Here is a 6,372-nt window from a genome sequence, read left to right as displayed (position 1 = left end):
AGAATTTTTCTTACAACAGCTCTATAAGGACGATAATTATTATTGCTATTTTACAGAGGTGGTAACTATTGAGTGTATTTACATTATTTTCTGGAATTTTCTGTTTTGCATTTTTTCACCATTCAAAGACAGTATAACCTAGCAAAATAAAGTAGCATTGCCTTTAGGCAGCTGAAGTTAGAAAAATTACAATCCATGTACTAGGAAGCAATGACATAAAAATCCTTGAATTATTCATAGGAAGTCTGCAACTCAGAGCTGCCTTTGGAGCTTTCCTGATATCACTCATCTCAAATGTAAGTAAGAAGGTCAATCATCAGAAAAATGACCAAGCAGTATTGCTAGGCCACTAAATAATACATAATAAAAAATTTTAAAATGTTTCAAGTAAATAGCTCTCATCTATCAGGTATTTATTAAGATTCTAAGGGGAGCATACAAAGAAACCTGTAGAAAATTTTAAAAATTCAAGTGATTCTTAACATTTCACTGTTTCTAATCATTGACAGGTGCAGAATGTACTAATGTTCCAATTGTGGTCATTGATTTCATATGACTATGTGTATTTGTCCGTGACTTTTACAAAAATTTGAAGTCCACCAAAGCCAAGCACTGGAGTTATATATTAAATGGCACTAAGAGGCAAAAAGGAGTGAGTGTAAATAGCATAGTGGTTAAGGTGCCAGCTCCCACACAGTACTTAGGGTTGATTACTGGCCCTGGTTCCTGACTCTTTCTTCCTGTGAATACAGATCCTGGCAGGCAGTGGTCAGATGGTTGAGTCTCTACCCAGGGGAGATCTGGATTGAGATAGGAATAAGAACTCACAATTTCTACCTTCTTCCAGCCACAGCCATCACTGGCATCTGCGGAGTGAAACAGTGGATGAGAGTGCTGTCTCTCTCTCTCATTTCTGTCTCTCAAGAAAAGGAGCTAACAATAATAGAGTGAGCACATACATCCACAAAGGAGGGAGTCAGAAGAGCCAGGAATGGGTAGATCCCTGGAAGACAACAGGCACACAACACAACAGCATGTCCTGGTTGTAAAGAATCAGCCTTAGCTTGGGGTCCAGACAATACATTCAGAGCTTTATAGAAAACTTATAAAAATTGTGAATGAATGGAATTTGTACCATTGTCGTAGATTTTAAAAAAGCATATTTAACTGTTTTTAAATTTCCTTTACTTCAACTGTTTTTCTTAAATACTAGATTGCATTTGACTGTGGCCATAGACTTCTTAGGTCCAATGTTCTTGGCTTTCTAACACTTGTGAGACTCTTTAAAGCTTTTGCACAGAGAGCGGAAGCACAGAAACCAATCATAAAAGATCTCTCAGAAGACTGAGTTTGTCACCATTGAAAAGATGACAGAATTTGGTCACCAAGTGTGAATATGAATGGAGTCTCCAGAAACTACAGGGAAAATTTGTATCCAGAAAAAAATGCATGAATTTCACAACCGTATTACAACAAGAAAACTCTTTTATTTGAATACAACTTATTCTGTGAACACTAGAGTTACCCTCATGCTATATCCATGCACACATGACTTGAAGACATACAGAGTGCTGGGTGCCTGTTTATCTGTTTCCTTTTACCAATCCTATTTTCCTTTCCAAAAGGAGTCCAGGTTGTTTTGAAACACAAAATCTCACTCAAGTATTGGAATTCATCTCATGGGTTTCTCAGAGGATCCAGAACTGCAGCCCTTCCTCTTTGGGCTGGTCCTGTCCATGTACCTGATCACAGTGTTCGGGAACCTGCTAACTGACCTGGCCATCAGCTCAGACTCCCACCTCCACACCCTCATGTACTTCTTCCTCTGCAACCTGTCCTTGGCTGACATGGGTTTCACCTCTAACACGGTTGCCAAGATGATTGTGGACATCTACACTCACAGCACAGCCATCTCCTATGTGGGCTGCCTGACACAGATGTCTCTCTTTATTATCTTTGGGTGCATGGATGAATTGCTTCTGACCGTGATGGCCTATGACCGGTTTGTCGCCATTTGTCATCCATTGCATTACCAGGTCATCATGAACCTCTGCCGCTGTGGCTTCTTGGTTTCAGTGTCAGTTGTGGCCAGCCTTTTGGAATCTCCGCTGCAGAATTTGATGCTATTAAGAGCTACCTGCTTCAAAGATGTTGACATTTCTAATTTCTTCTGTGAACCTTTCAGCTTCTCACCCTTACTTGCTCTGACACTTTCACTCATGACACAGCCTTAGATTTTGTTGGCATCATCATATATGGTTTTCTCCCTATCTCAGGGATTCTCCACTCTTACTACAAAATCATTTCCCCCATTCTGAGAGTCCCATCAGCTGGTTGGAAGTACAAAGCCTTCTCCACTTGTGGCTCTCATGTGACTGTTGTATGTTTATTTTATGGAACATCCCTGGGGGTGTATCTCAGTTCAGCAGCCTCACTTTCTTCCAGGAAGTGTGCAGTAACCTCAAGTGGTGTACAGTGTGGTCATCCACTGCTAAACGCCTTTATCTACAGCCTGAGGAAAAGGGACATCAAGAGGGCCATGTGGAGACTTCTCCATCAGCAAGCCATTTAGAGTACTGATCGGAAAGCCAGCAGAACTCAGCATCCAGACACTAAAATCTCACTTGACTCATCACATCACACATGAGGCTCTCATGGCTTTCATTCATCTTCTTTTGTAACTGAGATTTCCTGTTTTGCTCTTTCTTTATGGAAGCATTATATCTTTATCCTTGCATACCTGACTCATATTGTATCTATGGACTCTTCTGTAGTTCATTGTGGATGATGCTGCTATCCTGGAAAAAATAAAATATACTTTCCTTTTTTTGTTATTTAAAATTGATATTGAGCTGCAGTGCCAGCCCAGATAAGTTAATCTTCCACCTATGGCTGCAGCACACCGGGTTCTAGTCCCGGTCGGGGTGCCAGATTCTGTCCCGGTTGCTCCTCATCCAGTCCAGCTCTCTGCTGGGGCCTGGGTGTGCAGTGGAGGATGGCCCAGGTGCTTGGGCCCCGCGCCCACATGGGAGACCAGGAGAAGCACCTGGTTCCTGGCTTTGGATCAGTGCAGTGTGCCAGCTGCTGTGTGCCAGCCACAGCACCAAAGGAAAAAGGAAGACCTTTCTCTCTCTGCCCACTCTGCCTGTCAAAAAAATTGGTATCTGTTCCATAATTTGTATGTACTTTCCATGCACATTTCCATATATATCCTTCTAAATTATTTGATCTGGTTATTCATGAGGATGCATGTCATTGTTCCTTTTTATGAAACCCTAAAAGTGCTTTAAAAATTCTGATGCCTGGATTTCACTACCAGAGGTTCTCATGTCTTGAACTGATGTGTGTCCTGAGTATGGAAATTTCCAAGCATTCATGATAAGCTGAAAACTTTGCCACCAGTTCATTAGCAGCTTGATTTTATGTGATGAGTCATGTTTCCCTTACTGTTTCCAGGACTTTCTTTGTGATTTTTACAGTTTAATTATAATTTGTGTTGAATGTGTTATAATTGGAGTTCATGGAGCTTCTTAAATGTATAGGTCCACTTCTTTCTTCAAATTTGGGAAGTTTCCAATTTTGGTCATTATCTCTTCAAACTGGCACACTTGCACTCTCTCTCTCCTTTCAATGGAACTCCCACAATACATTTACTGGTCTGCTTGTGTTATCCCATAAGACCCTCCCAATAAATGTTTCCTTTTTCATCTCTGATTTTATTGATTGGATCTTTTCTATTCTTTTTTTAGTTAGTTGGGCCAATGGGGTTTCAATTTTGTTTACTTTTTCAAAAAACCAGCTCTTGGCTTGCCTGACTTTTTGTAATTTTTTTTTGTATTCAATCCTGTTGATTTCTTCTCTGATTTTAATTATTTCTCTTCTCCTACTAGATTTGGGTCTGGTTTGCTGTAGATTTTCTAGATCCTTGAGATGCAGTGAAAACTCATCTATTTGGTGCCTTTCCAATTTCTTGATGTAGGCACCTATTGATATAAACTTTCCTCTTAACACTGCTTTTGCTGTGTCCCATAAGTTTTGGTATGTTGTGCTGTTATCCTCATTTACTTCCAGAAAGTTTTTGATTTCTCTTTTGATTTCTTCTATGACCCATTGTTCTTTCAGGAGCATGTTGTTCAGTATCCATGTGTTTTCATATGCTCTAGGGATTCCTGAGTTGCTAATTTCCAACTTAATTCCTTTATGGCCTGAGAAGCTGCGTCGTATGAATCTAATTCTTTTGAATTTGCTGAGACTTGCTTTATGGCCTAGTATGTGGTCAATCCTAGAGAAGGTTCCATGTACTGCATTCTAATCCTTTCTCCCTCTCCATGCCTTCAGGAACTCCTAGAACCCGAATGTTGGTTTTTTAAATAGTATCCTGTAGATTCCCAACAATATTTTTTAGATTTCTAATTTCCTCTTCTTTTCTTTGGTTTGATTGTATACTTCCCTGTGCTCTGTATTCTAAATCTGATATTCTCTCTTCTGTTTCACTGACTGTTTTTAAGGCTCTCTAATGTGTTGTCATTTGACCTATTGAGTTCTTCATTTCATTTTGATTTCTCTTCACTATCACACTTTCCTGTTCTACTAGTTTCTGCATTTCATCTTGATTCTTAAGATTTCATTTTCTCAAAGGAGATTTTCTATCCTGTCCAGTTAGGAATTCCATACCTCAAGCATTTGTTTTTGAAAACTTCTAATTGTTCTTATCATAATTTTTTTTGAAATGTGTATCTTGCATTTTTTCCATCTCATCATTTTCAGGGCTTGGGGTGTCTTGTTCATTTGGGGGTGTCATAATGTCTTCCGTGTTCTTGTTTTCTCGGTTTTTGCATTTGTTGCTTGGCATTGTGGAGATATCTTTGGATTCTTCTTCCCTCGCCATGGTGTTTTTTCTTGTTACACTATGACTGTATTAAGTGGACTGTCTGCTTTTGATGGAGCCTTAGAGGCTTGAGATGGGTGTGGCCTGAGAGCTCTGTTTGGTTCCTCAGGGTTAAGGGTGTGCCAAAGGTGACACTCCCAGGTTAGGCGTGGTAAATCCCTTTCTTTCTTTTTTTGATTCAAAGGGAAGTAATTCTGCACAGCTGAATGCAATTGGAGGTAGTTAGCAGGCGAATGATATACCCACAAGAGCCAGAGATCGTAAGCTCTTTCCCAAGGACCACACAGGGAATTTGTGCTGCACTCAGTGTGGGCTCAAATTCTCCTGCAGTGTCCCATTGGGTTGCCAAGGTTACCAAATTGTAGCATCTCTGGGAATACTCACATAAATTCCATGAGTTCTCTCCCCACCGTCTCTTTTTTCACAGTCTCAGTTCATTAGCACCACACATTCACTAGGTCCTAATCTCCTGTTATCCCCCCCACCCCACCCTGAGTCAGGTTTTTCTGCTAGGCTGAGGGCTGCTGCAGACCTGAGGTCGCCCCGCTTATGACGTAAGTCCAAAATGATGCATGCTCTTTGTCTTGCTTGCCTTTTTAGAGGTGAGCGGAAAGAGAGAAACTTGTGTCCATATCGGTCACTTTTTTTCCCTCTCTCTTCTAGTTAGCCTGGTGAACTTTTTTGTTTTCCCCCACGGGGTTTCAAGCCTCAACCTGACACCATCAAATTATTAGAGAGCATTGGAGAAACCCTGCAAGATATAGGTATAGGCAAAGACTTCCTAGAAAAGACCCTGTAGGCACAGGCAGTCAAAGCCAAAAGTAACTATTAGGATTGCATCAAATTGAGAAGTTTCTGTACTGCAAAAGAAACAGTCAGGAGAATGAAGAGGCAACCAACAGAATGGGAAAAAAATATTTGCAAACTATGCAACAGATAAAGGGTTGATAACCAGAATCTACAAAGAAATCAAGAAGCTCCACAACAATAAAAAAAAAAAAAACACTTAAGAGATGGGCCAAGGACGTCAATAGACATTTTTCAAAAGAAGAAATCCAAATGGCCAACAGACACATGAAAAAATGTTCAGGATCACTAGCTATCAGTTTAACTCTGTAATTAACACACAATTATTCTTAGGTGTTTAAATTTTAACTGAAAAGTGATCCCTGTTAAATATAAGAGTGGGAATAAGACAGGGAGGAGATGTACAATTTGGGACATACTCAATCGGACTTGTCCAAAATGGTGGAGTTAGAAACATGCCAGGGGATCCCAATACAATCCCATAAAGGTGGCATGGACCAATACCATCTCACTAGTCCAAGTGATCAATTTCAGTTCACAATTGATCACACTGATAGGTCCAAGAGTCAAAGGGATCACACAAACAAGACTAGTGCATGCTAATACTAACTGATAGAATCAAAAAGGGAGAGAATGCTCCATCATGGGAAGCAGGATACACAGTAGACTCATAGAAT

General features: G+C 40.2%; 1 pseudogene; it reads left to right on the top strand.

Moving 5' to 3' along the window:
* The first annotated feature begins 1,679 nt into the window (after window positions 1-1,679).
* Window positions 1,680-2,572, top strand: LOC100345899 (olfactory receptor 7E178-like; annotated as a pseudogene).
* The last annotated feature ends 3,800 nt before the right edge of the window (window positions 2,573-6,372 follow it).

Source organism: Oryctolagus cuniculus, chromosome 16 (assembly GCF_051225735.1).
Source record: "Oryctolagus cuniculus isolate XC-2025 breed Fujian yellow rabbit chromosome 16, ASM5122573v1, whole genome shotgun sequence".
In the NCBI taxonomy this organism is placed as follows: domain Eukaryota; kingdom Metazoa; phylum Chordata; class Mammalia; order Lagomorpha; family Leporidae; genus Oryctolagus; species Oryctolagus cuniculus.
The sequence above is the reverse complement of the archived record's forward strand: the minus strand, read 5'-3'. Positions and strand labels throughout refer to the sequence as shown.